The 23,483-nt window shown below is 33.8% G+C and overlaps 1 pseudogene; it reads left to right on the forward strand.

Moving 5' to 3' along the window:
• The first annotated feature begins 1,008 nt into the window (after positions 1-1,008).
• On the forward strand, positions 1,009-2,326 carry LOC118006212 (annotated as a pseudogene).
• The last annotated feature ends 21,157 nt before the right edge of the window (positions 2,327-23,483 follow it).

Below are 23,483 nucleotides of genomic sequence, written 5' to 3' on the forward strand. Positions count from 1 at the left end.
TTTACTATTTTTGTAACATGAATCAGGGTTGTTTGCTGTAGTCTTGACTGGAAACATATCAGTAATCATCAGACATTGTTTTAGTAAAAGCGTAAAGGTCATTTGTTGTTGTTATTTGGTTGTAAAAATAATTACTTTATCTTTAAACCTGTAGATGGTACTTTGAGCAGATTGTCTCAGAGAATTGCCAAGATATAGATCAATTTGGGAGTTGGTGGCAGGAAATTAGAATGAGATACACAGCAAAGTGTCAATGGCAGCAAATGTGCACATCTCTGCCTTTTTATCAGTTTTTTTTTTTTTTTTTTTTTTTTTTAAAGCAGCGAGACCTGGATAAACAGATCTTTAGCAAAGAAAGAGGAAAATCCTGCTTAAGATGCACAAAGGGAGACATCAGCTGATGGAATAAAGTTAAGTCTTTCCAAATTTGAACACATACAGAATCTTAGCCCTATGTCAGATTAAAAAAAAAATGTATATAATATTCAAATTAATTGCATAAGACTATTTTAGTAATTTTCATTTATATTTTTGTATATAAAAATGATGAATGTGTTCAGCAAACATTCAAGTAGTTCATTCACTCTAATTCCTTAAACAGATGAAGGGAATTGAAAGTTAGTCAACACTTAGAAAAATTATGTCTCCCTGTGTAAAACATCAGTTCCATAGAAAACAGTATCATAGAGGACAGCCATGTTTCTGTTACTGTGTAATAACCAAGATCTCTGAGAAGGTGCAGTTAACAAATCAAAATTAAAGGTAAAACCATGGAATAGTGACTAACACCATATGAGGAAAAGATCTTTGAAACTGAGTGAATGTGATCTTGGATGGATTATCTGTGCACATGGTAGTCAAGGGGAAGGATGATGGTTAGAAAAATAAGAAAAGAGGCATGACTGGTGGTTCTGGGGGTGAAGGTGCTGCTGGGCTATATGCTGTGAGGGAGGGTCAAAGCCTCCTGCTGCTGCCAGAGGAAACCCTTGGCCACAGTAAGAATTAATAATGTCTTTCTTCTTTGAATGGATCAACAGTGTGTTCCAGTTCCTGGGACTCTATAAGAAATCTGGAAAACTTGTATTCTTGGGTTTGGACAATGCAGGCAAAACCACTCTTCTACACATACTCAATGATGACTGATTGGGCCAACATGTTCCAACATCAGAAGAGCTGACAATTACTAGAATGACTTTTACAATTTTTGATCTTGGAGGGCATGAGCAAACATGCTGGGTCTGGAAAAATTATGTCCCAGCAATCAATGGGATTGTCTTTCTCGTGGATTGTGCAGATCATCCTCACCTCGTGGAAACCACACTTGAGCTAAATGCTTTAATGACCAATGAATGAAACAATATCCAATGTGCCAATCCTTATCTTGGGTAACAAAAACGACAGAACAGATGCAATCAGTGAAGAAAACTCCATGAGATATTTGGGCTTTATGGATAGACCACAGGAAGGGGAATGTGACCCTGAAGGAACTGAATACGTGCCCCATGGAAGTGTTACTTGCATTGTGCTCGAGGCAAAGCTATTATGACAAGGGCTTCTGCTGGCTTTCCCAGCATATTGATGTTCAGACAGTGAAAACAAGAGTTTTACTTCTCTGGTTTGAGCCTAAAAAAAGGAAAAGAAAAAGAAGAAAAGAAAGAAGAGGAAAAAATAAGAAAAGAAAGGAAGACTATGAAAAGTAAGTTAAAACTGAGATAATGAGGGAAATAACCTGGGGTTAATGGGTGACAGAGGAACGCTAATTTTAACATCTGTTGTACAACCACAATTTCCAAATATTTTATTATTATTATTGTTGTTGTTATTATTATTATTATTATTAGGTATTGTTATTGAAACAAAACTTTTGCACACTAGAACTATTTTACAACAGCTTTTTCGTTCTCAAGTTCTCTGACTTGTTTCTGGTTGATTAATTTTACCTTCTCTTAGATTTTTAGATTTTGTCTATTTTTAAAGTATCTGTAGAAAATAGAATTATAGATAGGCAGTTATTTTCTTTCAGATCATTGGAAATAATTTTTTTGGTTTAAGTCCTCATTACCATGGTTACTGTAGAAAGTTAATAGTCAATTTAATTCTTCCTCCTACAAAAAGTAATGAATCTTCTCTCCCCACCCCCATCTATTTCCATCCCACTAGCTATTGTATTCTGGAATTTTATTATGATGTGTCTAAGAATGAATTTACTTATAGTTATTCCACTTTGTATTTGCTGGCTTCTTGGAATTATGAGTTTGTGTCTTTCATCGATTCTGGAAAATCCTCAGACATTGTCTTTATATTCTGGCTCCAACCTGCCTCTTGATTTACAGAGTCCCAATTAAATATTAGTTAGATCCTTGCTCTACCCTCTATCACATTTTTTTAAAAAAGATTTTTTGTTTATTCATTTGAGAGAGAGAGAGAGAGACCACGCATGAGAGCACCATCAGGGGGGAAGGTAGATGGAGAGGAAGAAGCAGAGCAGAGTAGGAAGCCTGATGCGGTGCTCGATCCCAGGACCCTGGGATCATGACTTGAGCTGCCTTAAGGCAGACACTTACCAGACTGAGCCACCCAGGCAGCTCAACTCTCTATAACTCTTAATCAGTTTCCTGTATTTTATGTTTTTATGTTCTTCCATACTGCAATCTGACAACACTTACTTTTTAAATTTTCTCTAGCTGAATTTAATTTGCTGTTAAAATCATTTTTTTAAATTAGCTTATTTTTTTTTTTCATTTGTAGATCTTATTTTATTTTTTAAAGATTTTTTTCTTTATTTATTTGTCAGAGACAGAATGTACAAGCAGGGGGAGTGGCAGGCAGAGGGAGAAGCAGGCTGCCCTCCGAGGAAGGAGCCCGATGGGGGACTGGATCCCAGGACCCTGGGATCATTATTTGAGCCAAAGGCAGACGCTTAACAGACTGAGCCACCCAGGTGTCCCTGTAGATCTTATTTTAACCTAGGTTTTTCTTTCTGTTTTTTGTCTTTGTTTTTTTTTTTTTTTTTTTAGTGACTCCTCTTCCCTGGCTATAGTTTTCAATCTGGCATTAAAAAAAAATAATAATCTCAGGGCACCTGGGTGGGTCAGTCGGTTAAGCGTCCTACTCTTGGTTTTGGCTCAGGTCATGATCTCAGGGTCGTGAGATGGAGCCCCACATGGGGTTCCATGTTCAGTGTGGAGTCTGCTTGTCCCTGTCCCTCTGCTCCTCCCTACCCCAGCTCTCTCTTTCTCTAACATACATAAATACATACATACATACATAAAATCTCAAAAAAAATCCCAATAAACCTCATGTTTTATTCCTATTCTCATTCATGGTACTTTGTTTCTATAAGAGTTAGATTAATATTAATTGTATTCTGGTTATACAATTGTATCCTGGTTATACAATTACTAACAATAAACGATCTTTTGAATTAATCTTTGAGTTAAGGTAAATGTGATTTCTTCCAGTGAGTCTCCGATAGGTTCTGTGAGACACTTATGGTTGCTACAAGTTACACAAAAAGTGAATTCATAATAGATCATAGACCTAAAGGGTCACCTGGGTGGCTCAGTCGGTTAAGCATCTGCCTTCAGCTCAGGTCGTGATCCCAGGGTCCTGGGATCGAGCCCCACATCGGGCTCCCTGCTCAGCAGGGAGTCTGCTCCTCCCTCTCCCTCTGTGGTCTCTCTCCCTCTCTCTCTCTTTCAAATAAATAAATAAAATCTTAAAAAAAAAAGATCATAGACCTACATATAAAATGTTAAACTATAAAACTTATAGAAATAAAAATAGGAGACATTGCTTTGACTTTAAGTTTGATGAGTTTTTATATATAACAAAAAAGTACAATATATTAAAAAACTAATAAGTTGTACTTTGTTAACATTCCCATGAAAAAATAAGATACGAGCCATGGATGGGAAAAAAATATTTACAAATCATTTATTTGATTAAGGGCATTTTTCCTGGATATATAAAGAACACTTAAGAACCAGTAACAAGAAAATAAACTACCCAGTACAAAAGTAGATAAATGATGTCAATAGACACTTCATCAAAGATGATAGATTGCAAATATGCATATATAAAGATTCTCAACATCATTTGTTACTAGGGAGATGTAAATTTAAACAACATTGAGAATAAGGTTGCCTTTTTAAAAATTTATTTATACAGATTTTTGAGGAAGACATTTTTAAAGTTTGAGTAACATTCTTTGTCTCAAAGTTACATCACATAAGCATAACCTTTGTGCACTATAGAATGGTTCAAAATCCAAAAAAAAAACAAAAACAAACAAAAACAAAAAAACCTGATAATATAAAATGCTGGCAAATACTATCCAGGACTGGTTGAAACTAACAATGTACAGTCACTTTGAAAGGATCATTTGGCAGTTTATTATAAAGTTAAACATAGATTTACCAGACAGTGTAGCAGTCATGCTCCTAGAAAGTGAAAACTTATTTTTGTACAAAAACCTGTGTGTTCATGCTTATAGAAACTTCATTGATTTATAATCACAAAGCACTGAAAGCAACCAAGATGTCTTTCCACAGATGAATGGATATGCAAACTGTATTGCATCCATACAATGGACTAACTATTTAGGGATAAAAAAGGAACAATTTACTGATTTATGCAATACCAATGATCTTGGTAGAAACAAGCAGTTTAAAAGGCTTCTACTCTGCCTTTTTGTCATTCTCTTACGACAAATATCAGAAAAGCAATGTGAAGATTCTTCTGGATCCTAAGAATATTCATCATAATTATGAACTCAAGAACCAAGGTAGTGACCTCATGGTGTGTCTGTATATTCATTGGATCTACTATAGGATGAGCTTGAAACAGACTGAATTAATTATGGCTTTCCATACACTCCTGCTCTACTAGGGCAGGGCATGATGGCGGTCTAGATCACTTCATATCACTCTTAGCTCAGATTCTGTTCCTATAGCTCTTGTAAGATGTAGAAACTCTCCTTTGTGTAGGAAAATCTCAGTCTTCTTCCTGTGTTCCTCCTTTACTCCCACACTACAACCATACTCACAACACTTCCAACACCAGATAGGTGTTTGTTTTGTTTTTCCCACACCAGGCAACTCTCTGTGACACCTATAATTTAACTCATTTCCGATATCATCAATCTGGAGATAGCATCAAATCCCACAAATCCCATCATTAAGGGTTCAGTTCCACAAGACTGCCAGTCTTCCCACTTCCGATGTCAATCACAAGTCCAGGCTGTGATCTGTGCTTCTGACCAACCAGAGATTCCCACAACCCCCTCCTTGGGGTTGATTAATTTGCTAGAGCATCTCATAAAATTCAGGAAGAGTTTACTTACTGTTTACTGTTTTTTTTTTATAAAAATATATGATAAAGGATACACATGAATATCCAGATGGAAGAGATGCATTAGGAAAGGTCTATGGGATGTGGCACAGAGCTTCCATGCCCTCTCCAGTCCTGCCACCTCCCTGTGTTCCCCAATCTGGAAGTTCTCCAAACCCTATAGTGGGGCTGTCAATGGAGTTAATATTTGATCATGCCTACATGATGAACCCTACATAAAGACCCCAACAGTATGCATACAATCCATCCTGGTGCATGAGTCTTAGTAAATATTACACTGTAGCATGCCAGAGGTTATTATAACCACTTACTACCACTGATGGAATCCTTACTGCTATCTGATGAAATTCCTGAATCTTAAACCAAGATTGTGCTTTCTAAGGTCACTTTTAATAGTAATGTCCTAGTCCAAATTTACTAAAAGTAGACTCTCAATCAAAGATTATGTTACATCATTTGTCACTAGGGAGATGTAAATTTAAACAACATTTATTTGGAAGGTTGTTTCCAGGTACTACCATGAGGAAGTAGGAGAAATGGAAGATAAATAATAGAAAATTATTAATATTAGTTATGTAATTACAGTGTTTCCTGGCTAATAACACAGATTTTACCTCCTAGGGACTTTCTGATATACTGTATCGAATATACATCAGATTTGTTTCAGAAAGGGTGGGGAGGGAGAGTATTTTACTCACCATCTCCCATTCCACATTGTTTGAGGGTCTATACTTGAGTCTTAACTCGCAGGTACTTTATCAGTAACAATAACATTTATATCACAGAGCAAGTGTGAATACTTAATAAGGCATTTTTGCAAATTACTTATCAAAGTACTTATAAGCTTCAATAGGAATAATTTTGCTATTATTAAAAATCATTTTCAAATATCAGACATTTGGTAATGATCAGTGTCAGAATGTAAGCACATATGCATAACACTTTGTTCTTCAAATTACCCAGCATCAGAGAAGTGCTACTTAGTAGTGTGTATTTGTTTTCAAAGTTTATCACCAATGAATATTTAGAAATTGGAGTTAATTTTTCAAGTTCAAACTTGTAAAACATACCTGCTATAACTACATCTTTTAAAATTTATTGTAGGTTTCAAACAACAAGAGGAGTACAATATCTTTGAATCTTAAAACAGCAAATGACCTTTGTTTAACATCTTGTCTAAGGTTTTTTGCCTCTAGGCTTTATGACCCATTGAGCATAAGGTTGCCTTTTTTTAAATTTATTTATACAGATTTTTGAGGAAGACATTTTTAAAGTTTGTCTGAGTTAACATTCTTTGTCTCAAAGCTACATCACATAAGCACTTCAAACCTGGCCTTTTTGACCCCAAATCTCCTTTTCTCAGAGCAGTCAAAATAGAATACTATCCACCAATTTGAAATCCAACATTTCTAATCAGTCCATTATCCATTCTGAGTTGTCTGTTAGTCTGTGTATGTTCACATTTTTTCAGAGGTGAGGGGTCAATGTGGAGATTTATTAAGTGAAGATTGAATAGAAAAACAAGTAATATAAAATAAGTTAATATTTGAAGAGACTAGAAATCTCCAAGTCTTTCTCTTTATGAATGAACAGATAAGAATGGAGACTAAGTACATATATAACAAAAATTTTCATCATAGTGTAGATTGTATTATAATTTTTAATATACATGCATTCTAATTGCTTTATAATATTTAAATCTAATATTTTAGAAATTCAAAGAATTTTAAAGATAGGAAGTTTAGAATAATGTTACTAGTAATAATTGAAAGACATGTCTATATTGATTCAGGTAATTCTAAAATCACTATTATTTCAATTTACAATTTTGTGGGAAAATTACCTCTTCTAGTTTTCTTATTTTACATATACATATTTATTTGGATGAGGATGAAATAATAAAGATTTACAGAAACAAATATTGTGGGGAAAATATGAATGACTCGAATTCTTAATGTAATATTTCTGTTGTATTATGTCCTGTTCTTTGAAATGCATCTGCTAACATACTAAATCTGATGTTCATTCTCTATAATGTCTGCAAAGTAAAATATTTTTTAAAAAGAAAACAACCTTCATCTTGTATTTGTGTGTGTTTTATTCACTTCTACTATAAAGTGGGGAGAAAAAGGCAAGATGAAAAGGTATTTTAATGCTGAGTGGCAGAATTTGACACGATAGCTCTTGAGTGTATAATACAGCCAACAGGGAGACTAAATGCATTAGGATGTATTTATATTGACAAAGGAGTCATTCTTTGTAGTGTTTAGAAGGATTCTGCCATGACCCACATAACAAATTACCATTGTCTGACCTCATTGAAACAAGACTTTAGTGAAGTACATCCAGTGGAGTTGATGTAGTAGAGGTTCTCTTACCACACCACTGCTGGAGGGCCACGATTATAGTTCCCCTCATTTCCTGGACTACTAAAACCCTCAGTAAAGAGTCTTATCACTTTGATTCCAGAGCTCTTCTACTATGAGACTGAAAAGGAGAGGCTGTGTTACCATAGAGTGGCATGTTATTTTCTGAAAAGTTAAGACTACTGAATGAAAGAAAGAGCTCCTATGAACTGAAATAAAATCTTGTTTTTGTTGTAGCACATCCAGTCAGCAGTTTGCATTAAGAGTTTTGGTTTTTGTTTTTTTTTTTTTGTTTCCTCCTCACTTTGTATTCTGTTATCCTTTCTATCTTGTGTACCTAAGCAACCAAAAGCAACCAGGTGCTAAAAGGCCTCCCCCTTCAATCATCTCACTTTCATTTCAGGTGTACAATTGATTAAAAACAGAAGACATATATAGTTTGTTTTATAACTCACTGCTATTTTTTATAGATTATGTTTGTCTTAAAAACGCAGTGTTTTTCTTACCATATGCTTATCTATGGATTTTTTTCCTATTAATATTCATTAAGGACTTATTAAGTGGACATTTTAATGTGATTGACTGCCCTGGAGCAGACCCATTAGAAATGACTTTTCAAACATTTCCAGGGTTAGGAACAATTTAGTTGTAAATATTTATTTTATATATATATATATAATATCAACATTTTTTAATTTTTTCAAACTAAATAAACTCAACTCTGAAAAATTACAAAATAATTTTTCCAAAATAAAAATGTAAGAATGTTTAGTTCTCATTAAGTATTTTCTGTCACTACTGCTGAGCAGGCAGTTCTGTATTCACTTAGAATAACTAAAGTAATCTTTGGTAATTTTTCTAATAGCCTATAAAGAACCAAATCTTACACACCACCAGACAGCTTAAAAGCTAAGCTCTTTAATTGTTGTTCTTAATGTTCCATTTAATATTTTATTGCTGAATGCAGTCAGGAGGAAAGCACTGGTTTATAATTTTCATTTTGAAGTGTATTTCATGGATTTCATTCTTACTGAATTGATTTTGTAAGAAAGTTGTTTCAAGCACTTTGTCCGGAATGCCTTAAATTAAATAACAATGTCGGGAAAAAATCCAGACTGATTAGTAGTCGTGGGGGTTCTCAAGGCTAAAACTCTGATATCTGAAAAGTTCTTTCTCACCATTATAACACTTTTAATGAAAGGGTGGAAAGTATTTCAGTTTGGGTTTACTAGTAACTTTTGATAGGTGAGAAAAAATGTTAAAGCTTATTTGTGTTTTCTAAATATTTTTGAAAAAATAATTTTTTGATTTAGATTAGGGAAATGTTTGTATATAGTCTCCCACCTACCTTTGAGTTTACAATGTGTTGTAGATTAATAAAATACAGTTTGGAATGTGGAAACAAGGCACAAAAATAACTCAGAGATGGGTAGCAACTTCAATCAACCTAGAGAAATATATATACCTGTTATTGACTGAATCATGTTCCCCTAAAATTCATATGTTGGGGTCCTAACCTCCAGTGTGACTGTATTTGGAAATAGGGTCTTTAAAGAGGTAGTTAAGATTAAGTAAGGTAATAAAGGGGGAGCCCAAATCCAATCTGTCTGACTGGTGTCCGTATAGGAAGAGGAAGAGACACCAGTAAGGTGTATGTACAGAGAAAAGGACATCTGAAGACACAGCAAGAAAGTGGCCATCTGCAAGCCAAGGAGATAAGACTTAGGAGAAACCAGACCTTCTGGAACTTTGATCTTAGACTTCCAGCCTCCAGAACTTTAAGAAAATGATTTATGTTGTCTAAGTTATACAATCTGTGGTATATTGTCATGGCATCCCGAATATACTAATGCAATACCATACCAAGGCAGAGAAAAAGGTATTTTCCATAAAGATAATTTTTAATTTACTGAAGTATATGCATTTCAAAACACATTTATCTCTGATTGTGCTATTCAGAACTTTTTCATTAAATTTTAATAAAAATGTATCACTATAACAAGACATATTACCTTACATAATTTTCATGGCATTTTAATCATGAGTAAGCTAGGTTGAAATATATAAAAAGCACTGGCATTTAGAAAAATGTTAGGAAAAATATATTTCTGCCACTTTTTTGTGTTTCTAAATGAAAGATGCTATTACTTGCTATATACTAGCTTTTAACTTAAAAAAAAAAAAAGTGACTAACAACTTTCCTCCCTATGTGCCATCTTCAAACTTGATTTTAGTCACCCTCCATTAAACCAAGCAAATTGAGGAAGAGCTGAGTCTAATACCTTTCAAGAAAATTGCAATTTTTTGTCCATTTGGTTTAGGAATACCCAGGCAAAGAAATTCTGACCAATACCGCATAGATTAAAAACTGCTGAGATTCCTCAAGAAAGGGATATTTTTGTCATTGCAGAGAACAAATGCACAAGGAAAAATTACTCTTTCTCCTGCCACTCAATGTGGTTGGGTAAGAACATGATTAATGAAACTGTGACACCCGTGTGTGAACATGAGTGGACAAACTTAAATGTGAAATCCCACAGGTACTAGGGGACAGTGAAGATATAGAAAGAATCTGGCCCTAGATGGCATTATCGAGTTGCTGAAATAGCTAACTGTGGCGCTGCCTGACCTCCGGGTTTGACGTGATAGAGAAAAACACAACCCTGAATTTTAAACAATTTTTACTTACTTTATTCTGCCACTCATACCCAAAATACCCTGCTAATAATAGCATGAATATATTCAAAATTTACTCTGTAACAAGACTAGTATGCGTTACCTTAATTAGTCAATCCAAAGTGCCTATAAAATATAAAGTATTTTAGTCTTTCTCTTACAAATAAGGAACATGAAAACCAAAGTTTAGAAAGTTAAGAAATAAGATGCAGGTAAAAATCTAGCATAAACTCAAATGGCTCAGGCCATAGAGCTCCACTTTTGTTTGTTATCAAATTTATTCTTTATATTCCTCTATTATCTGAATATTGTCACATAAACAATGAGTTTGGTTTCTATACTTTCTAACTACTGGTTAGGAATGATTACACTTAATTCAATCTGACAACATTTTTGGATAATTTACTACATGTAAATCGTGTGGACAATAAAATAAATAAATAGATAAAACCTGTCCTCATACCAGAAGATATTTAAAACTGAGATGAGAGAGAAGACAAATAAAATGTAGAGTGGTATAAGTTAGCGAATATTATTATAAAATTGTCCAATTATATGCAAAATGTGACATGAGCCTAGAGGTGGGAAGGATTAATTCTACCTTGATGATGGATAAAATGGTCAGATGTAGATAGAAACATTGAATGCTACTATTAAAAGCATGTTTAAGTTTTCAAAAGGTAAGTTAGAATTTCACTTGCTGGTGAAGATAGAGTGGCAAGGACCAGATTTACCCTCCCACCAGAAACAACTAAAAGAATGGGAAAAAATATATGAAACAACAGTGCTTAATATATCAAACATCAGGAAATGAAGGACAGCTAGCTATCCCTGTAAAACCAGAAACAAATGAAGTGAGCTTTAGAAATGTCCCAGCTTATGGACTAGAAAAATTTTCTAGGATGCTGAACAATGGAGCCCAGAAATCTCCATCAGGTGATGGGATGGGGATTGAAGTCCATGCAAGCCAAGGCAGCTAAAGTAAACAGGACTGAGTACCACAGAAGAGAGAGATGCACAGACTTCAGGGGTTTGCAGAGAGTTGTTTTGAATAGTCCTTAGGTATTCTGGGGAATGTGATCAGTATATGTATTTGAAGAAACTCTCTAAGGCAGGGAAAAGGACCAACTAAAATAATTATACAAAACAGAATCACAGGAGACTGGGAATAGTGCCTACAGCTAGAATAGAAAACTTCATAATTCAGGTAACATCAGTCAGAGTCCTAAAAAGGGCCTTGTCAAAGTAGTGCAGAAATTTAGTTCTAGACGAATGAAGTTCTGGGCCTAATAAATCTTAAATCAAGAATTGGAAAGATCCATTTGTTCCCAATAAGTCTATCCAAGTCCTAGAAAAAAACAAAAAAACAAAAACAACTCAAGAATATCTATAGAAATATAAAACTACCAATGCAAAATAAAGTTAAAATTCACAGTGTCTGCAGCCAATAACAACTAACAGGCATGCAAAGAAGGAGGGAAATAAAATCCGTAACGAGGAGAAAAATCAGTGAACTCAAACTGATCAGCAATAACACAGATGACAAAATTAGTAGACAGAGGAATTCAAGGAGGCATTCGAACTTTATTTTATATTTAAGCTAAAGATGGAAGATATTTAGTAAATATATGGAAGATATAAAAATACTTAATGTACACTGCATGAGATTAAAACAAACATTAAAGAAGAAAAGATTAGTGAATTTTAAGACATATTAAATGTTGGAAGATGATTCTTCATAGTTTCTCACATTATTGTATGTCTTTTGAGGTGAAGGCTTGATTGCCCTTTGTTCTGGACTGTCTTTTCAAGGAAAATTCAAAGGTGAACAGATTTTGGAGATAGAGATAATTTTTCCCACTGGAAAAAATAGTAAATACAGTTGACACTTTAACAATACAGGTTTGAACTTCATGGGCCCACCTACATGCAGATTTTTTTATAAATATAGTACAGTACTATAACTGTATTTTCTTTATGATTTTCTTAATAACATTTTTTCTCTAGCTTACTTTATTGTAATGATATAGCATGAGATACATATAATATACAAAATATGTGTTAGTCCACTGTTTATGTTATTGTTATGGCTTCCAGTCAACAATAAACTATTAGTAGTTAGGTTTTGGGGAAGTCAAAATACACAGATTTTTGACTGCACTGGTGAAGGGTTGGTGCCTACCACCCACATTGTTAAAGTGACAACTGTATTTTGAACTTCATTCAATATGCCCTGGGGAAATTCAGAGTTGGGTTCTGCCCACCAAAGATTCTGATAGGATTCTGAAAGATTCTGATAGAACAGGTGGTAGTGGCTCACACTTTTTTTTAAGTAACAACATTATTGAGATATATATCACATACCAAACAATATACCCATTTAAAGTGTATAATTCAATGGTATTTCGTATATTCAGTATTTTTAGTATTTGGATCACTCCTAAAAGAAAACTCTCAACCCATTGGGACTCACTCCCTGTTTACTCCAACTTTCCCCCACACCCACACCAGCTCTAAGGCACTAATCTACTTTCTGTCTATATAGATTTGCCTATCTGGGCAGTTTGTCTAAATGGAATTATACATGTGTGGTCCTTTTTGACTGGCTTCTTTCACTTAGCATAATCCTTTCAGAATTCATCTTTGTTGCATCCTGACTCAGTACCTCATTCCTTCTTATGACTGAATAATATTCAAGTGTATGGATATTTTGCTTATCCATTCATCAGCTGATGGACATTTGGGTTGTTTGTACCGTTTGACTATTAAGAATACTGCTGCTATGAACATTAGTGTACAAGGTTTAAGACAGTACAATCATATTGAGGGTATCTCTGTATTTATTGTTAGGACATTTGCAGCCTCTTTAAAATGCATGTTTTCTAATGTTTGCTGTGGGAAATTAACATGTCACACTATTTTCTTCACATGGTTTCCTCTCTATAGATTTAAAAACATACTTTGTCCTTCAACTACTCTATTTAAATAAGGCAGACTATCATTAATGAGCTCTCTGTTAAGCAACTTAATCTAGTTAAAATATTTTTAAAATGTATTTTAAAAAGAGCAAGCGGCATAAATTAAGAGCTCCGTTCACCACATATATTGGCCACAGAGGTATTGTAAGTTTTCATCCTGACCATTGTCTGGAGTGCCTCTATTAGTGACATGGAGCAGATGATCAGAGGAAACACATGACATAGGTATTCTACATTTTTTAGCAAAATAGAAGATGCTGAATTTGGCATTTTCAGAATCACTTTAAGTCTAACATATATTTAATGATTGCTGAATATAAAACATAATTCCATGGGCTGGAGTGAGTAAGATAAATCAAATATGGTCCCTGACCTCATACAGTATCATGATACAGTGCAGCAAATATGCATGCATAAAATGAGATAGCCAGTTGATTGAAAGGGAGAAAGGAAGAAGTATGAGTGTAGATTGAATATGATAGTATTGAAATTCATGATTATAAGCCCGATATTGAGCCTAAAAAATAGTGTCCTGTATTTCCTTAACTCATTTGTCCATAAACCTTTATGGGGAAGGTTAATCTTTCATTATCAGTGTTTTTCAGAAATAATTGTGAAAATGGTAACAAGATATATACATTTATACATATATGTGTGTGTATTTATACGTACATATACTTTATCTGTGTATGTTATTTCCCTTTATCCTTCTCCTTTGATGATAACTCCTCTACCTCCTCCCTTTTCTTCTTCTTCTTTTTCTCTTCCTCCTCCTCCTTTTCCTTCTTATTTAGTTTTTCCCAAATAGTGTTTTTCAAAGTAGAGGGTACTCTTGTGTTAGAAGATAGAAGAGCACATTGGATCAATGAAGCTATTTTAAATTCCATCCTAGAGACATGATCAATGCAGAAGAGTCCTCAGTGGTTTGGAAAAATCTTATAAAAGCTTTGAACACTTGGGTGACCAGATAATCATTCAATGCAACATATGAACAATTACCATATATAGTAAAGGCTGTGGATATTCAATTTAGAAAGTACTGATGCATAGAAGTCTCCACCAATATGGATAACACAGACAGGGTGGAATATAAAAACATGACTTACCAGAATGATCACTCTCATTAAGAACTTTCCATTTACTCTGTTTTCTATGCCTGTTGCCCAGAATCTCTATGAATTGCAAGGATTGTGTGTTCTTTAGAACAATAAGCATGAGGTGGGACAACTACATCTACCTAAAGAATAGTTTAGAATTTTGTGACCATGTTTTCGATTACTATCATTTGGAGGGCAATATTGCTAGATCATGGCTGATTATCTTAAAAAGGATCATCAATCATGTGTGAAATGTTGCTTATTAAGACTAGAAAATGACAATAATTCATATGTAAAAGTCAAGTATTTTTTATGCAACTTTAATAAATAAATGGAATTTTCCAAGAATACAACTAATATCAAGGGTAGCTTGTACAGTTAGTTGACCCTTGAACAACGCAAGTTTGGACTGTGCACGTCCACTTATGAATGGATTTTATTATAAATACAGTATAGTGTACAGATAAGTGGGTTTTTTTTTATCTTCCTTAGGACTTTCTTAATAACATTTTCTTTTCTCTAGCTTACTTTATTGTAAGAATATAGTATATAATACATATAACTTAAAATAGTGTTAATTAACTGTTTATGCTATCAGTAAAGCTTCCAGTCAATAGTAGGCTATTAATAGTTAAGTTTTGAGGATTCAAAAGTTATATGTGGATTTTTGACTGCTCAGGCAGTTGGCCCCCTAGCCGCCACATTGTTCTAAAATCAACTATATATTTACTGCCCTTTCTAAAAGATTTGAGTTTCCTAACCTTCTGTAATGTAATCCACTGCGTGTGCAGTTTTTCCTTTTCTCTGTTACCCTTAAAGTACTGGGGCTTGGGAAATCAGTAAAAATGCTGTTACATGGGCCACTGCTATTTCTGTTAAAATAAAGATTTTTTGTTCTTAATCCAGGGGACTTGTGTTTTCCACCACCATCATTATACTGTGACAGGTTAAATTGTAAACTTGCAAGTGGAGTAAAATTTCACACCTTTCACAGTTTTAGACAGTTATGGTGCTGAGGATAAGAAGACAGGAGGCTGAAGGAAACATAAATTTCCAAAACAGGAAGGATAGGGGCCTTGGAGAGCAGTCATTGCTATTTGAAGGAAATTCATGAAAATTGACAGTAAACACATTAATCAAATAATACAATTAGCAAACAGTATTGCCTATTAATAAGAAGGGATTGGTGAAGCAGTCACAGATTGAGTACTGGAAAGAGTGTTTAAAGACCTGATCTTCAGGTTGAGTGGACTTCTTTGCTAGCTTCGTGTGCTGCCTCAGGACCAACTTTTCAGGATAACTTATTCTAGATTCATCCTGAATGGGCAGAGGTTCCTTCCTCCTTTCAGTATTTCAGGCAATAGTTTCAGAAAGATAAATCTATACTAAGTGTGAAAGGAAGAAAGTTTGTGGTCACTACAAAAACCAGGTTCTTCATTAGAAACTTGGTTGGTTCACTTGGGAGATGAAGAGGTAGAGAATGTAATGCTTATTAAGGAAGAAAGGGTCATCTTATTGTTCAACCCCTTCCATATTCCATTTTGCCACTACAGATCTATATGTTCCAGGAAATGAAACTGTCCCAGAATTTCTTACATCCAGTACTGACTCCTATAATGCAACTTTGTCCCTCTGGACAAACTTTCCCAGACATACTTCTGTGGGAAACCATGGATAAGACATTGACTAATATTCAGTTGCTTACTGACCCAAACTGAGTTTTTAGTGCTAATGAAGATGACTCACTGGGGAATGAAAAACTGACCCAAAGGAATATAGAAAAATCTTTGCATTTATTCCTACTGCTATGGAAAATTCACCTAGCTTTTAGATGAAGAAACAATGTCTGAAGTGTTAATAAATTTGGTGAAAGCAATAAACTCAAATAGCTAAGATGCTCTTTGAAACCAAAATACAAGAAACATGAAACAGTTATGTAGTCAAATTGCTTAAAAACGGTGAGAGACATTGGATACTAAGGAACAAAAAGGGATAAAAGCAGATTTTTCACTGAAGACAATGTAAGATAGAAGACTTATGTGCTTAAGCATGTTCTATTGAACAACATGCTTAAAGTATTGAAGTAAAAACAAACATCAGTCAACTTTGAATGCATTACTCAGGAAAAATATTTTCAAAAACAAAAGTGAAATAAATACTTTTTCAGACATACAAAGACCAAAAGTTTTCATCACCACTAGACCTCAACTACAAGAAATAAAGGAATTTCTACATTCATATGGAATATTACGCTTGTCATACTCGATGGCATTCTGGATCTGTACAAAAGAATGAGAGCACCGGAAAATCTTAAGACATAGATAAATATAAAGGTTTTATTTTTTTAAGATTTTATTTATTTATTGACAGAGAGAGAGAGAGCATGCACAAGCAGGGGGAAGCAGCAGGCAGAGGGAGAAACAGACTCCACGCAGAGCAGGGAGTCCCATGTGGGGCTCCCTCCCAGGAATCTGGGATCGTGATCTAAGCCAAAGGCAGACACTTAACCCACTGAGCCACCCAGGTGCCCCAATATAAAGGTTTTAAAATTTAATCTTTTTAAGAAACAATGAACTACTTAAATAAAAAGTGATAATACTGCATATATATTGGTTAAATATGTGACAAAAATGCACAGAGAAAGGAGAAATAGTTGTGTACTATTCTAATGTTCTTATATATGTACCATTGTATATATCACTTAAAATTAGACTGAGATAAAATAGTGATAGTTCTATAAATATACACAGAAATAACACAAAATAACAATAGTTAATAATCCATCAGAGAAAAATAAAATAGGATCATACAAAATATCTATTTCTTCCAAAACAACAACAAAAGTACAAAAACTTTGTACTTTTAGAAACCGAAGAGCAAGATAGTAGATTTAAAACCAATTATATTAATAATCATTAAATATAAATGGTATGTACATGCTAATAAAAGGAAGAGATTGTCAAATTGGATAAGAATGTAGTATTAACTATACATTGCCTACATAAAGCTTACCATATAAAGACTGAAAGGTTAAAATAAAAGATGGGGGGGAAATGTACCTTGCTAATGCTAACCAAAAAGATGGAGTGGCTTTATTAATATCAGAGAAAGTATATTTAAGAGCAGAATATTACAAACTAAATGAAGATCATTTCATAATGACCAGAGGGTTAATTCATTTGAGACCATTAAAGAGCAGGTGTAATACTTCAAAGGAAAATATCAGCTTCTCTACTTTAACAAAATATGATTAGTTAGGCTATATATGTCCTTCCCAAACCTGAGAAAACTATAGGTCTGTGATCAATACTTAGAAATTCAAAGACCTACACATAGATCCTATAAAATAATAAGAAAGTCTGAGCTTGTAAGGATAAGAAAAGCAAAGTTAGCCATTAAAAAAAAAATAGTTGCTAGATTTAATCCCACTGTAAATACCTGTATCACTAATATTACTATTCATTATTTGTGGTCCCTAGGATCATGACCTGAGCGGAAGGCAGACATAGATAAGACATAGATAAATATAAAGGTTTTATTTTTTTAAGATTTTATTTATTTATTTGACAGAGAGGGAGAGAGAGAGAGCATGCACAAGCAGGGGGGAGCGGCAGGCAGAGGGAGAAACAGACTCCGCGCAGAGCAGGGAGTCCCATTAGTTTGTATCACTAATATTACTATCCATTATTTGTGGTCAACTATCATCTGATCATATTAAAAGTAAAAGGAGGATTTATTTGACACAAGTTGTAGAGAGAAACCATATTACTAGAAATCTGATCAAATCATTTAAGTGATTATTTTGTCCAGGTCAGGTTAATGATTTCATTTCTACTAAAAATAAGTTAGCATAGTTGTGTTCTTGGAAATCAGTTTTTCTTCCTAACACTGGCTCTCAAATTACTGAATTTGTCACAAGGGCAAATATATGGATTAAACCTTGAGAATTTAATCTACACTAGTTATTGGAAAAATAAAATATCCACATTCTTCATAGGATTTGTCTTGACAGAAATCAGAAACAATGTTTTAAAATATGTATAATAAACATTACAAATTGTTTGATTAGCAATAAAGTAATTGATAATGCCTTTGGAGTTGTTTTTGACAATTTTTTGACAATTGTTTTTGTCAATTGTTTTTGTCAATTGTTTTTCTATTTTGTAATTTATGACCATGATATAATAGGAAGGGAAAATTCTGGAATGTTGAAATAATACTAAAAGATGCTATTGGGGATTATTTTAGCTAGCTTATGGTAGGTTATGCAGTATAAAAACAATCTCAAAACTCCAATGCTTTCATCACCAAATATTTCTTGCTCATTACACAAGAGGTTTTCTGTTTAATTATGCCTCTTCTAGACTCTGCTGGCTCTATGAGCTCACCTGAGTTAAGCTTGATCTGGCACAACATTATCTTCTCTTTTCATGATATAAAAGATAAGAAAAGCCACTACTTCAGAAATGTTGCTCTAATGGTAGAGGGTGAGAACAAGAAGGGTGAGCTGAAATACATGATACTTCTTAAGATTTATCCAAAAGTGACTCTTTGTCACTTTGCCTCACAATCCATTGGTCCAAAAAAAAAAAAAAAGGGATGAGTATAACTCCAATTAGAAGTAAGTGAAGAGTCAGGGAGGATATTGCAATTAGTTACAGAATATTATAGACTTTAATAAATATTAATACAACTTTAAATAAATTAGAAAAAGATGCCTTCTGATGATTCATCAAATAAATTTTAACCCTCAGTTTGCATATTTATTCAATATTGTAGGCATATGTATAATCCATACACTGTCTTTGTTGAAAATACTGGTTGAATGTGTTTGGGATTTTGGTAAAATATATGAGAAGATAAAGGTGAATAATAAGAATATTGGAAAACTTAAAATGTAGTCTCATAACAAGAGAAGTCTAGACAAAAATGGCTAAGAGTATGATAGAATCGATAGGAGAACCAATACAATGCAACTAAATGTCCAGGGTATAACCCACGAGTAAAAGAAGAATGGATGGAAGAGAAAGCCTTTAAATTGCTTTATTAGGAAGCTCAGGAAAACTTTTTCACATAATTTTGAGTTCAGGGCATACTTTAAGAGGGAAAAGTTAGATAACACAACAAAATTTTAAGGCAGGCAGAGTTTATACTCTCCAACAAAACAAATCGATTAAACAACTATTGAGCAGTCATAATGTGTTAGAATTTTATTAAGTGCTGGGGTAGAAAGATTAAAGAACGTATCTGCTTTATTTACAAATGTATGATTCTCATACATTCATGTAATCTATGAATCTCATACATTAGGTGTAGAAGATGAGGAGAAAATAAATTATAACATATAAAAATCATGAAAAATTGTATTTCAAATTAGCAGTTTATTCTGGTTTTCTATAGATTTAGATGGTATGGAATTGATTTTCCTTCCCAGTGTGCAAATGCATCATGTAGCATGTACAGGCATTAGGCTGGTTGCCTTTAAATTATTTTGCTTATATAGGCAATAACTGAGACCATCTTAATTCTCAAATTTACTTATAAAAATACTTAAAAATGTTCTTTCACTCATGTCTTTATAGAATCTACTTACACTTCCAGATACATTATTTGTGCATTTAAGAGTAAACTTATGCAAAAAACCTCCAAATAATAACTATTATATTTAATATAAGAATAGCCTCTTCATTGTAAGAATGTAAGAGACAAAATTGGAAATTATTTCTGTCCTGGCTTCTGCATCAGATCCCATTTTGTGTCTCATGGAAATGCAAACTGGAATGTTATCTCAGATCAGGGTATCTATTAATAAGTTCTGAGAATTCTTAATCTCAAAGTTGTTGCTCAAATATCACCAATTACAATTATTCTCAACTGCAGAAAACATTGATACATTCATTTCAGTCTACTACCATGGTTGTCAGCCGGGAAGAGAATGAATTTTGCCAAGCTCCCGAGGGAACACTTGACAATGTCTGGAAACAATTTTGGTTGCCATAACAGGTGGGTAGTGAGGAGTACTGTCATCTAGTGGTTGGAGTCCAGGGATGTGGCTAAATATCCTACAGTGCAAAAGGGCAACCCCCAACAACAAAGAATTATCTGGCCTTGAGTGACACTACTGTCCAGGTTGAGAAACCCCGACAGACTGACATCCCTTATCTAAGTTCTGCTATTTAACTGTATTATTCCCTTGTTTGTACTCAACTAGGCTATGATGTTTTTTATATGTCCTTCTAGCCATTCCATTCCTTAGTCTTTGATCCACATCATACATTTCTTCAGCACATTGATGATAGGTTCTGCTATTTAGTTTTAGCATAACTCCCTTGCCTGATGGCTCTATATGGCTAAAATATTTACTTTGTGTGATTAAAAACACTTTATGATTATTGAATAATATTATTACTGAATAATATATGCCCATTGAAAAAAAAAAGAAAAATACCTTACTAATTATAGAAAGGCAAATGTTTTCCAGACACTGTTCTAAGGGCTTGCATGCATTTTTTTACCACACTATGAAATGTGTCTTATTGCTCTCCTTAAAGTTTTGATAGTGAAGAAACTAAGGCACACTATTGAATAATCAGCAATCCTATATTTAATCCCAAGTAATTTGCCTTTAGACTAGATAATTTAGTTTATTGATTGAAGATAATCACAGTTAATCAATCTTGCTCATATGCTCTTAGGTTGAACAGTGTGAAGGTCATGCCATTTGAGCATAGGAACTATTTCACGTAGTTCAACAAACATAATGTAGTCTTTTATTCTTCAAAAGTGGTATATCATAGGGGCATCTGGGTGGCTCAGTCATTAGGCGTCTGCCTTCGGCTCAGGTCATGATCCCAGGGTCCTGGGATTGAGTCCCATGTCAGGCTCCCTGCTCGGCAGGAAGCCTGCTTCTCTCTCTCCCACTCCCCCTGCTTGTGTTCCCTCTCTCGCTGTCTCTCTCTCTGTCAAATAAATAAAAAATCTTAAAAAAAAAAAAGTGGTATATCATAGACATATTTCTGTAATTTTTTATCATGTAATTTAGCATGAGTGTTTTCTTTGTTGACAACACGTTTCTAACTATAAAGGCAATATAATATTATATATATTGAATCATCACCAAGCATAATTAACCCATAAATCCTCAACTGTATGACATTTAATTCCAATTTTTTTCTAGTTTAATTTTTAACAGTAAAATTGCAATGGGGATGGTTTAACATAAAGTTTTTTAGGACTTCCATAAATATAGTTCAAAGAACAGAATTATTGACATTCTTTGATTGTTTAACTTCCTTAAAGGCATGAATAGTAAAAACACTTAATTTTAGTGTACTGTGGGTATGGCAAGTTTCTTGTCAATTCTGGATACTATTTTTTTTTTTACTCCTTGTAATTTTTTCATCAAAAATAATATGTTGATTTTTAAACCCTTTTAAATAAGATATAGACAGAATAAAGTATGGTTTATATGCTAAATATTGAAACCAATTATAAAACTAAAATATTTATGACATTAAACATTTAAATACATTGCTAGAAAGCTCAAAATCAGAACATAACATTTTAAAACTGGAATTTTATATTGAACTTTAATAGAAGCTAAATGTGGAATATAAAACCAGTGCTGATAGAATGGAACTGTTAAGTGCTAAACTTTCAGGAACACAATAACTGGATTTACATTTCTTAATATTAAAAAATGTTTAGTGTGGTAAAATATGTATTCATATATATAATTTACACAAAAGTGAGTGTTCATTAATATCTCTGCTTTTTTTCCACTAACTTTTTTTTTAAGATTTATTTATTTGAGAGAGAGAGAATGAGAGAGAGAGAGCACATGAGAGGGGCCAGGGTCAGAGGGAGAAGCAGACCCCCCCTGAGCAGGGAGCCCAATGCGGGACTCAATCCCGGGACTCCAGGATCATGACCTGAGCTGAAGGCAGTCGCTTAACCAACTGAGCCACACAGGCACCCCTCCACTAACTTTTGTTTTATATTTTTTGATTACTCAGATTTCTGGCCTTTTTCATCAGCTGAATCTTTTCAAAAGTTAAACTATTATTTTTTAACTCCAAACACGTGAAAGTCATCTCATATATTCTACAATTTGATGCTATGCCCAAATGTTTACAAAACATATTTACCTTTGCCAGTTGAGTCCCTCTTGGTTTCCACTGATACAAGGCACTAAATGCTGGGGCAGGGAGAGGTTGGGAGGGGGACATAGAATTCTGTGCTATTCCTATCTGCTTTATCTCATCAAAATCACTATACCATTTGTATATTTTCTTTGCATAAATCTCAATTCAAACCTTTAGCCCATTTTCTATTTGGGTTATTTGTTTTTTGCTATTGAAGTTTGGGAGTTTGTTATATATTTTGGAAATTAACCCCTTATCTGATATATGGTTTGCAAATCCTTTTTTCCCATTCTGTAGGTTGCTTAGTCACTCTGTTGATTGTTTGAATTTGCTAATTAATGAACATAAGGTTTCAATTATGCAAGATGAATAAGCTCTATAGATCTGCTGTACAACATTGTGCTTATAGTTAATACTGTACTAAAAATTTGATAAGAGATAGATCTCATGTTGAGTGCTTTTACTACAATAAAATAAAATAAATTTTAAAAAGCATCATACCCAGAAATGACAAATGATTCAAATGCTAAAATTCCCCACAAGAATGTACATGATATAGCCTCATTACAAATCCCCTCTCCTTCCTGTTGATGGATTCTCAACCTCAGGGGGCCCCAACTTCAAAGCCCTGACATATCAATTCCAATTAGACAGTGCTCCCTCTCCAGAGATCTGAGTCCCCATTCCACAAATATTAATTGATCTACAACTTTGTCTTATTTATTGTTCTAAATATCTGGTATAGATGTATCAGTAAAATAAATAGAAAACAGCAAAGATCACTATCTTGATCTTACTTACATTTTAGGAGAGGACAGACAACAGATCATAGATATAGAAAATAAGTGAATTATATAGTATTTTATGAAA

Source organism: Mirounga leonina, unplaced genomic scaffold (genome assembly GCF_011800145.1).
Source record: "Mirounga leonina isolate KUSES-001 unplaced genomic scaffold, KU_Mleo_1.0 Mir_95, whole genome shotgun sequence".
NCBI classification, from domain to species: domain Eukaryota; kingdom Metazoa; phylum Chordata; class Mammalia; order Carnivora; family Phocidae; genus Mirounga; species Mirounga leonina.